Source organism: Cuculus canorus, chromosome 17 (assembly GCF_017976375.1).
Source record: "Cuculus canorus isolate bCucCan1 chromosome 17, bCucCan1.pri, whole genome shotgun sequence".
NCBI lineage: Eukaryota > Metazoa > Chordata > Aves > Cuculiformes > Cuculidae > Cuculus > Cuculus canorus.
In genome coordinates, this window is record NC_071417.1 from 11,254,770 (window position 1) to 11,266,582 (window position 11,813).

General features: G+C 50.7%; 1 long non-coding RNA gene across 1 annotated transcript; it reads right to left on the reverse strand.

The window, feature by feature from the left end:
- Window positions 1-2,873: 2,873 nt before the first annotated feature.
- Window positions 2,874-6,227, reverse strand: LOC128853937 (uncharacterized). Its single transcript, XR_008452780.1, has 3 exons — window positions 6,025-6,227; window positions 5,591-5,678; window positions 2,874-3,188 (listed from the first exon to the last, which is right to left on the reverse strand). It is a non-coding gene; the product is annotated as an uncharacterized LOC128853937 (long non-coding RNA).
- Between the last annotated feature and the right edge of the window lie 5,586 nt (window positions 6,228-11,813).

The window sequence follows — 11,813 nt, forward strand, 5'->3', positions numbered from 1 at the left end:
CAATATTGGGACCAGTGCTGTTTAACACCTTTGTTGTGGACATGGACAGTGGGATTGAAGGCACCTTCAGCGAGTTTGCCAATGACATCAAGCTGTGTGGTGCCGTCAACATGCTGGAGCATGTGACTGGTGTAGTCACCAGTGCCGAGTCCAGAGGGATGATCTCTTCTCTGCTCCTGCTGGCCACCCTATGGCTGATCCAAGCCAGGATGCTCTTGGCCTTCTTGGCCACCTGGACCACTCCTGGATCATGTTCAACTGCTGATGACCAACACCTCTAGGTCCTTCTCTGCCAGGCAGCTTTCCAGCTGCTCTTCCCCAAGCCTGGAGCACTGCCTGGGGTTGTTGTGAACCAAGTGCACTTCGGAAGGCACTGTCTGGGCTGAGCTCAAGGCACCTGCACCCCAGATATTTGAGGGGGGCCAGGAGGGGCTGATGCACATGTTCTGTGGTGTGTGAAGTATGTGGCATTAGGCAAAAGGTGCGATTTATCCTGCACGTTCTATAGCATAAATAAAAGCCTCTAACATTTTCTAATTGGGGTGCTGGGAGCATCCTGGCAGTTCAGCGAAAGCTCTGTAGTTTGTGTAAATGTCTCATCAGAGTGGTAATGTATTCTAATTATTAGCAGAGCCCTGGCTGCCTCGTGAACCCGTAATATTTTGTGGCATGTGACATTACAATGAAAATGTATGAATAACAATTTTTCATTTAAATTACTAGCTGTGTGATCATTTTATTTTGTGGTATTATGAGGTTTGGGGTAAATACTCCATAAATATGTAAATAACCGGTAATGGGTTTGCACTGGGTAATTGCGGGAGGACGCGCCTTGTGATCCAGATGAGCCAGGAGTGGATGCACCCCGAGACTCTGTTCCTTTTGGGAATGTGGTGGTGGCCAGCTAGTTCTTGCATCTCCTCTTTGATCACCCTGATATAGTAGGAGGTGTCCCTGACTATGGCAGGTGGGTTGGAACTGGATAGGTTTTGAGTTCCCTTCCTACCTAAATCTTTCCATGATTCTGTGAGTTGTCCAAGGCTTGCTGGATGGGACTGAGAACTCCCTGCCCATCATGGGACCTGCTCTGTGCCCCTGTGAACGTGTCAGGCTCTTCTCATGCTCTCACTATGGGTGGAAATAAGGACAGTGGCATGAATTGTGCATGGGGGTGCTGGTCAATGAGAAGCTCGACATGAGCCGACAATGTGCGCTCGCAGCCAAGAAGACCAACTGTATCCTGGGCTGCATCAAAAGAAGCGTAACCAGCAGGGTGAGGGAGGGGATTCTGCCCCTCTATCCCTCTCTTGTGAGACCTCATCTGGAATACTGTGTCCAGTTCTGGAATCCTCAACATAAGAAGGAGATGGAGCTGTTGGAACCCTTCCAGAGGAGGGCTACAAAGATGATACGAGGGCTGGAGCACCTCTCATACGAGGACAGGCTGAGAGAGTTGGGGTTGTTCAGCCTGAAGAGGAGAAGGCTCAGAGGAGACCTTATAGTGACCTTCCAGTGCCTGAAGGGGCTACAGGAAAGCTGGAGAGGGGCTGTTCACAAAGGCTTGTGGGGACAGGACGAGGGGGAATGGGTATAAACTGGAGAGGGGCAGATTTAAACCGGACATTAAGAAGAATTTCTTCACTATGAGAGAGGTGAGACCCTGCCCCAGGTTGCCCAGGGAAGCTGTGGCTGCCCCATCCCTGGAGGGGTTCAAGGCCAGGTTGGATGGGCCTTGGGCAGCCTGAGCCAGTGGGATGTCCCTGCCCATGGCAGGGGGATTGGAAGATGATGATCTCTAAGATCCCTTCCAACCCTAACTGTCCTATGATTCTATGATTCTAATTGTGCTTTGGAATTGCAATGTCATCAGCATTTGTAACTGCCTGCAGAGACGGTGGCTGAGGAGACACAGGGATTGTTCATCTCCAAGCTGACTGGCCTGATGCAATCAGCAGATCATCACCAGTTGCTGTAGAAGCGGATGTCACAGCGCGCGTTGGAGCAGAGATGCTGACTGTGTGTAGAGTAGAGAATTCCTGGTGGGGGAATGTGGGCAATATCCCTCCCCTCTGCCAGCCCACACTCCCTGGGATGAACTCACAAAGCAAGACATGTCCATCAGCCAGTGCCCTGGGACCAGCAGGGAGCTGAGCTTGCCGGGAAGGAAGGGAGCAGGGGATGTGCCAGGGGATGCTCTGCCTGTATAGGGCTGCAGATACCAGGGGATGCTCTGCCTGTACAGAGCTGTGGGTACCAGGGGATGCTCTGTCTGTACAGGGCTGGCAGAGCTGTGGGTACCAGGAGATGATGTACCTGTAGAGGGCTGTGGGTACCAGGGGATGCTCTGTCTGTACAGGGTTGGCAGAGCTGTGGGTACCAGGGGATGCTCTGCCTGTATAGGGCTGACAGAGCTGTGGGTACCGGGGCATGCTCTGCCTGTACAGGGTTGGCAAGGCTGTGGGTACCAGGGGATGCTCTGCCTGTATAGGGCTGACAGAGCTGTGGGTACCAGGGGATGCTCTGCCTGTATAGAGCTGGCAGGGCTGCGGGTACCAGAGGATGCTCTGCCTGTGCAGGACTGTGGGTACCAGGGGATGCTCTGCCTGTGCAGGGCTGTGGGTACCAGGGGATGCTCTGCCTGTGCAGGGCTGTGGGTACCAGGGGATGCTCTGCCTGTGCAGGTCTGCAGGTACCAGAGGATGCTCTGCCTGCAGCAGATAGAGCAGGATTACAGGTACTGGCAGCAGCAGCGAGGTGCAGCACAGGGAGCAAATCCAGCTTCCACCATATGTGCCAATCCTCCTAGCAAATTAAGAGAGAAGGACACTTGCACTGATTAATTATTTAGATTAGAACAGTCCAAAGGGGTTTAAAGTATGCCTGGAAAATGGTGACTTGACCAGTGTAGCTGGGAGAGGCAGCGCTGTCACTGGTCGGGGTGACCCATGGCCATGGTCTGCTCAAGTGTAGCCTCTGGGGGACAGGGAGGCAGAGGATGGAGCAAACCCATCACCACAGCTCCCTCCTTCCCTCACTGGCCAGAGCAAAGCAGAATCGCTTTTCTTTTTCTCTGTCCGAGCTCTGTAAGCAGCTCGAAGTGTGACTGGAAATGCAATGGATCTGGGAGAGGGAATCCCACCATCACATGGCACTGCCTCAGGAGAGGGAATATTTGATGAAGTGGAGTCCTGTGAAGAGAGAGCAGAGGCTGTTGCCATCACAGACAATTCAACACAGATGCCACAGAAGAAAGAAGCTCGCTTTGTAAAGAGCCTTTGTGTTATTTCCTGCCTCTCCAGTTTCGCTGAAGTGAAAATGAAGTGATTTTTTTTCAAGAGTGAGAGGGGAAAAAAAAAATAAAGGCAAGGAAGTGGAGCAGCTTTTTCTTTCTGCTGAAGCATGGTGCTGTGCTTTAACTCTTCCCTGAGCTCTTCTGCCACAGGCTCCTCGTGGGCTCTCTCTCCAGTGCAAAATGTGTTTTCTTTAGCACACCCTGGTGAGCCACTACTTTCACCAGATGTATCTGGGGGGCTCTGCTCAGCCTGGGTGAAATTAGCACAAAGGGACTGCAGATAAAAGATGAGCTCTTCTCCAGGCTGAACAGACCCAGTGACTTCAGCTGCTCCTCACGCTCTTCCCCTCTAAACCCTTCCCCAACTCCGTGCTCTCCTTTGGACTCTCTGCAGCACCTTTAGATCCTTTTTATCCTGTGGCCCCAGAACTGCCCCCAGTGCTCAATGTGGGGCCACTCCAGTGTGGAGCAGAGCGGGACAATCCCCTCCCTCACCCGGCTGGAGATGCTGTGCTGGATGCACCCCAGGACATGGTTGCCCTCTACTCTACTCTGGTGAGACCTTACCTGGAGCCCTGCAACCAGTTCTGGAGTCTGCAGCACAGAAAGGACATGGAGGTGTTGGGGAGACTGCAGACGAGGCCACGGAGATGCTGTGAGGGCTGGAGGACCTCCTGTATGAGAAGAGGCTGAGAGAGTTGGGGTTGTTGAGCCTGGAGAAGAGAAGGCTGTGGGGAGACCTTAGAGGAACTTCCAGTACTGAAAGGGGCTTCAGGAAAGCTGAAGACAGACTTTATAGCAAGGCCTGTTGTGACGGGACAAGGAGTAATGGCTTTAAAGTAAGGGAGGGCAGATTTATACTGGAAATAAAGAAGAAATTGTTTGCTATGGTGGTGAGGCAGTGGCCCAGGTTTCCCACGGAGGCCCCATCCCTGGAAACGTTCAAGGTCAGGTCTGAGCAACCTGGTTCTTTGGAAAGTGTCCCTGTTTCTGCAGGACTGGATGACCTGTAAAGATCCCTTCCAACCCAACCCATTCTATGATTCCATAACCAGCTGAGAAAGCTGCACTGGATGAGCCAGTTCTGCCCATTCCCCCCCCCCCCCAACTCACTATTTTCCATGCCTACAGTTTTTAAGAGGTCTTCAGAGAAGTCAGGGTTTGGATCCCAGAGCTCCCATCCCTACCCAGACACATCGGAAACTTAAACACTTCCCCGTGAATCTTCTAGATCATAAAAAATAATAGGCATGTAAATTAAATTGTCCTGGAGGCGTTTAGCAGAATGCTAATAGGGCAGCAGCTGGCAGGGAACCGTTCTCCTCGCAGCTTATCAGCGACAGGGGTGAACTGGAATTAATGGTGTTCAAACACCTTCCAGTCAGGCAGAGGGGAGAAGGTCACTGGGACTTTCGGGAGCTCAGAGGAACATGATTCCTCCTCCCCATTACTGCGGTGCTTCTCGGTGGCGCTGTGCTCCTGCTGCTATGTGCTGACCACTCAGCCAAGACCAACAGTAATTATGGAGGGATGGACATGACTCCATAAGTGATTCTGCAGGAGTTCTTTCGTGGTCACCTCACTCTTTCTATCTCTCTAGAAGCATAGACTCACAGAAAGATTTGGTTTGGAAGAGACCTAAAAGCCCATCCAGTTCCAACCCCTGTTGTCATCAGCCTCCCACTGGATCAGAGGCTCCAAGCCCCATCCAACCTGACCTCCAACACCTCCAGGGATGGGGCAGCCACCACTTTTCTGGGCAACCTGGGCCCAGAGGAACCCTACCCTCAGAGGAAAACGTTTCTTCCTAAAATCTCATCTCAGTCCTCGCCAGCTTCACACCACCCCCCTTGTCCTACCCCTGCAGCTCATGTCCTGCCTCTGACCAGTCTGGTAGCAGGTCCCAGAGTGGGACAGAAGGCACACAGATGTGCTGCAAGCAGGGACTGTGCTGTCAAGCTAGAGTAGACTCAAAAAATCCATGTTACCAGGCTCTTCTTCACCTCATCCACAGCCTGGTGCCCTCCATTCCCCACCACAAGCGCCAGCACATAGAGAACGAAGAGGCTGGAAAAGCCATCAGAGAGCATCCCCTACCCAGCTCCTCGCAGATGAGAAAAAGGTTTTAGAAGAACTTGATGCAGACTGGGCTCCAGGACACATCTGAATACCTGGAATCTGCAGTCTGGTCCACTGCCCGGTGGAGTTGGACTTTACACCCACAGGCTTTGCTGTTTGTCATTCATTTCCCAGGATCATTTATTTCACTGCAATTTCACAACATGTGGGCAAACTCACCTGTAGAATTAGCACCTCCAGCACTGAGCTGCTGTTTGCGTGTGGAAAACAGGGTACATTAAGATGGCAGCTGGCATTGAGTGATGAGCTGTGAGGTGAGGATTGAATTAGAAAAAGAAAGCTGCTTTTATTGTGGTTGTGCAAAAAAAAAAGAAACCAGAGGAGCAGCAGCAATCCTGAGCAGCCACAACAGCAGGTCAGCCTTTCCACGTCAATCCCAAGGTAACAGACCACCCCCAGAGCTCACTGCCAGCCCTGGTGTCCATCCTGGGGCATTGTTGTGACCTGAGCGCAGGACCCAGCACTTGGCCTTGTTGAACCCCATCCCATTGACCTCAGCCATCCGTCCAACCCGTCCAGATCCTTCTGCAGAGCCTCCCTTCCCTCCAGCACATCGACACTCCCACCTAGTTTTGTGTTGTCAGCAAACTCACTGAGAGAGCACTCGATCTCCTTATCCAGATCATGGAGAAAGATGTTAAACAGAACTGACCCCAACTCTGAGCCCTGAGGACATCGCTTGACCTGAGCACATCTCCAGGGTTAAGCAAAGGCTGAAGCGCTGTGCTGGGCAGGGTGATATAGCAGGGAAGCTTAGATCCCATGGTGGTGTATCCCAGGCACCATCACACTCTTTTTGGACACACAGACTGATGTTTCTTGTGCCTCTGTTGAGTGGCAGAGCTCACAAAACCGATCCCAAGACAAGAGCGTTTTCTGCCAACCTTCAGTAACCCCGAGGAAGTGTGAGAAGCCTTATCTGCACAGACAGATAAGGGTTTAAAATTAAACTGCAATATGAAATCCCGCCCAGAGCTGTCACATCGGTGGTATTTTATCACGGCATCCTTCTGTCAAATACATCGCTATTGTTTCACATCAATCATGTCAATGAATACAGGCTTTATATATATTTATGCAAAGTTTCATTCTCTGCTTTCATTTGCTTGGGTATCAGAAATTGCATTGCTCACATTTCCGAGAGCAGCTCGGTTTTTTTCTTCTGGAAGAGCTCTCAATAGTTTGATGTATTTTTATGTGGACTGCTTTCTCAGTAGAAATATTTGTAAAACTTTAGTTGAGTATCCTGCCCACTTCATTGTGGGGTTGTCAGCAACCGGCACGGAGAGGATAAACTTGGCATGGTCCCGCACCGGCGAGCACGTGGATGCAAACAACTCCAGCAGCGCAGACATAGAATCACAGAATCATAGAATCATTAAGGTTGGAAAAGCTCTCTAAGCTCATCCAGTCCAACCATCAGCCCAATCCCACTGTGCCTGCTAAACCATGTCCCCCGCTGCCGCGGCAACATGTTCACAGAATCAGAGAATCACAGAATCATGGAATAGTTTGGGTTGGAAGGGTCCTCAAAGCTCATCCAGTTCCAACCACCCTGAGTGGGCAGGGACATCTCCCACTGGATCAGGGGCTCCAAGCCCCATCCAACCTGGCCTTGAGCCCCTCCAGGGATGGGGCAGCCACCACTGCTCTGGGCAACCTGGGCCAGGGCCTCCCCACCCTCACAGCAAAACATTTCTTCCTAAAATCTCATCTCAATCTCCCCTCTTGCAGCTGAAAAACATCCCCCCTCCTCCTATCCCTGCACTCCCTGATCCAGAGCCCCTCCGCAGCTTTCCCGTAGGCATTATTTATCACTATTATTATTTTCTCTGTTTGTTGGTTGGATTTCTGTGCCCTGGATGTGTATTTGGGTGCTTGTTCTGTGCACTCAGTGAAACATAGGCACCTACATGCTCTTTGTGTCTCTCCTTGGTGCTCCCCCAAGGATGGCACAAGGAGTGGGTGATCCAACAAGAGGGTGCTGAGTTCCCCAGAGGCTTCTGCACATCAAATCTAACTCCATGTCCTTCCTGAAGCAGCTTAGCTCTGGTCTGAGCTCCAGGAGGGCTAAGGAAAAAAGGCACGCTCGATCCCTAGGAGCTGCAGTTCATGCCTGTTCATTAACAGGGTCCTCACCAGAATAGCGATCATGTTCTTAGTGTGATTAAGGAGACATGCGGATACATTTGTTAACTGCTGTTACGGCAATGCCAGGCAGCGCACAGGCCATAGTAAATGTTCCAGGGTTGGTGTTAGGAGATGATAATTAAGCAATAATATGCAACCAGAGCTGTCAAAGGGTAAGAGCAGAGCAAAGCAAGGCAGGTGCTGCCAAGAAGCGAGTCTGGGGAAGGGAGAAGGATTTTCTCTCTTAGAAGCCTTTATTCCGTTGATTTGAGTAGGACAGTTAATGATGAGGTAAAACCACTCACTGCGTTGATGCAGTTATCAGCTCCACCTCACCGACTGCTCTGAGCAAGAGAAACATGGAGACCATGAGGTACCAAACTATGGGGAAATCCAGGTAGACTCCAGGGAAGGAAAATTTCCTGCCTGTCCAGGAGTGTCTGCAGGCCCAGGAACTGAGGAGGTTTTGTTGCACCTGGGCTGTTGCACCTGGGCTGTGGATTTGCTGCGACTGGCACTCTTTGTCCTTGGGGTAGGTTTTACCACCTTGCTGCATCAAGGTGCGTGTTGTTCATATAGGTCCAGCTGCCCAGGTAGCTGGAGCTTTTGTCTCACTGCTCCATTCTTGGCGTTACTTGGTGCCTTGCAGGTTTTGCCATACAGACCAATGTTTCCCCATTTGCACTTCTTCCATCTCCATCTCCATCTCCATCTCCATCATCTCCATTTCCATCTCATCATCTCAATTCCCTGTGGTTCCAGGAAACCTGGAGAGGGACTTTTTACCAGGGCATGTAGTGATAGGATGAGTGGAAATGGTTTACAGCCGAAAGAGGGGAGATTGAGATGAGATCTCAGGGATAAATGTTTTGCTGTGAGGGTGGGGAGGCCCTGGCCCAGGTTGCCCAGAGCAGTGGTGGCTGCCCCATCCCTGGAGGGGTTTAAGGCCAGGTTGGATGGGAATTAGAGCAACTTGATCCAGTGGGAGGTGTCCCTGCTCATGTTAGGGGGTTGGAACTGGATGGGCTTTGAGGTCCCTTCCAACCCAAACCATTCCATGATTCTATGATGGTTCAATCCTTCATCAGCTTTGCCATTTCTCTGCCAAAGACGGATACCATTGGAGAACATTACCCCGTAAATTTGGTCTTGACAAATTATTTTATACTGAGTAATCCTCTGTTTTTCTTCAGTCACCCAGTGACATAGTGAACTTGCCCCTCCTTTTCCCTTTTTGTCAGCATCCAAGGGAACAGCTGCTCTCCTGTCACTGCCGGAGCACGTAACCCCTGACCCCTGTGAATCTCTCTATCTTTGATGATGGTCAACTCTTTCTCTTGACGCATGCACTTGCGGATCTCCTACTGAATCTCAGTTTTCCTTGTGGCTTATCAAAGGGAATTAGCAGCACACTGTGTGTGTTTAACTTCTGGTGTTATCTAAAGCAAACATCCATGATATAGCCGTGAGAAGCTACCACTTTGCTTATCTGGAAGGGTCGGCATGTGCCCAGCTGGTTGTGTGGGACATGGCATCATCTGTTCTACTCTGAATATAGTTCTTTGTCACCACCTGTATCTCTGCTCAGAATTGCAGAGATGGTACACATCCTCTTTCCAGATTCCCCATCTCCCTGTCACAGTGTTTTCTCTTCTTTTAGGGCAACAGGGATTTTTAATTCCATTTTAATCTTCCTGAACATCTGGGCTGTTCCTACAGTCTCACCCCACAAGACAACATTGTTTTTCACCTTGGCCAGCCTGTTCTTGCAGGTACTCAGGAAGCCCCTATGAGACTCGGAGCAGCGTTGATCGCAGCGGCGAGCTGAGGCTCAGCGATTGGAGATGATCCTCCTGGCACTCTAATTACATTGTGAAGACCTTTGAAAGTTTCTCTTGTTAAATATTTAATGCTGGAAGACGAAGAAGACCCTGAATGTGAATTTTATGATGGATGTCTTGCTTGCCTGTGGATGTGCTGAGAGGCTCCACTCACCTCCAAACACAGTGACCATGAATATTCATTCTGTTCCCCCCAGGGCTTGTCTCCTTTCGAAGGCTGCCGGGAGGTACATGCTGGGAGCTCAGATAAGCGGGAGGCTAGTGGGCATTTAGAGGGACAGGGGATGTGTTGAGAATGACTTTCAGGTGGGGATAATGGGATAGTAATTGAGAGGATCTTGTTTCACGTGTGTCAGCACTCCTCCACGTGTGAATCCAGCCCAGGGATAGACCAGAGCCAGCTTCTGCCTTGCTTACCTGGAACAGAGGAGATGGGGCTGTATGTGGGCTGAATGAGTGCAGAGAGGTACAGAGCTCCATGCTCAGCCCACAGCAGTGCAAATGGTCTGTTATAGTTGCTGCTTGGTCCTGGGGTAACATCATCACCCTATTTCTCCACTCCAGCTTGTGATTTTCTTGAGTTTTCTCCTCTGCAATGACAGCATTTCAAGGTAAGTTTATGTTTCCTACCTCCATTTATTTTTTTTCTTCCAAAATCTTAGGTTTTCACTGAAAAAAAAAAGATTTTGATAGCAAATTCTGAGTCATCCCTGATTTATCACAGCCACAGCCTGTCCTGGCTGGGCTGCCAGCTTTGACAGCTCACCTTGACTAATACAGCCAGTGGCGCTTCACAAGCGCGCCTGTAGGCGAATACATAGCTGGAGTGGAAGAGATACAACACGGCACAGCCGTACTGATTTCTAAGCAGTCTTGTCCTTCGTTGTTCTTGATCAACACCGTCGATCCCCCTCTACTCACACACACCCTGCGCCGAAACCCAGACACAGGCACCAGGGGGTTAAAGGGTGGCTGGTTGGTGCGTCGAGTCAGACATAAAGGAAGAGAAAATGAAATAAAGGGGTTTATCTTCCTCCTGGCTCAGCAGGTATCTGCAAACCCTGCTGTCACACAGTCTGTCATCTCCTTGGGAGGGCGGCTTGGCAGCGTGCTGAGGTGCGCTTTGGTTCTGCGTCAGCTGGAGGAAGCACTGTGCCTTCAGTCTGCCTCTCCATCCTTCCCCCTGATGCTTCTCTTTAGAAATGTTCCTCATGTGGCTATGAGACCTCCTATGGCCACTGAACAGCCCGACAGCCCTCCCACACCTCTCCCCAGTCCCACCACCCAAAGCCAGCAGTGGGTTCCTCTAGCCTGGACCCTGCGAGGAGGCAGCTTTCCTCCAGGCTGTGGGGTCCCTCAGCACCAGCTGCACAGAGCGGAGCATCGCCTCAGGGTTTGGTTCACACCCCAGAAAATGATCTGCACTGAAAAATGGTGGGGATGTGTCTCCTGCTCTTTGACCAGAGCATGGCTGGGCTGTGTGTGAGGCCAGGCTGCATGCACAGAGCATGAGGAAAGGGAAAGGGAAAGAAGAAGAAGAAGAAGAAGAAGAAGAAGGGAAGAAGAAGGGAAGAAGGAGAAGAAGAAGAAGAAGAAGAAGGAAAGGAGAAGAAGAAGAAGAAGAAGAAGAAGAAGAAGGAAAGGAGAAGAAGAAGAAGAAGAAGAAGGAAAGGAGAAGAAGAAGAAGAAGGAAAGAAGAAGAAGAAGAAGAAGAAGAAGAAGAGAAGAAGAAGAAGAGAAGAAGAAGAAGAGAAGAAGAAGAAGAGAAGGAGAAGAAGAAGAAGAGAAGAAGAAGAAGAGAAGAAGAAGAAGAAGAAGAAGAAGAGAAGGCACAGCACCTTGTCATGCTGATAGAGGCTTGTAGAGATGCTGGATGGACATAAAGAGCACCGCTGACCTGAATAGGAAAGAGGAATGAAGGTTTCTGAGCACAGAGAGCCTCAAAGCCCTTAAGCAAAGGTCTGGTGACCTTGCAGGACACAGCGTGGCTCTGGCTGTCAATGAGGCTTGTGTCTTCAGCAATAGTATTTACTTTCCTGTTCCTCGGCAATGGAAGCACTGCTCTGGCTGGGGAAAGCATGCGATGCTACAGCTGTAGCTGTGTGCACACACTACAAACCAGCTTGTGGAGCTGCCCAAAGAGCGGAGAATGTTGGGAGGCTGATGTGAGTGTGCAGAGGTGCTGCTTCCCCCACAGCAGGGCTCTAGCACTGACCAGGGTGGGCTTTCACATGGGGGTGCACATCTATTGTAACAGCCACTGCCTGTGATTCCCAGGCAATGAGTGCAGCAAGGGTGTGTAGGGGCTGGCAGGGTGTCTTCACACAGCATGAAGACAGCAAAAGATGTTCCTGGGGCCACATCCATGGCTCCTCTCCAGGAGGTCCATCCACTCCCTTGCTTTGCCAGTG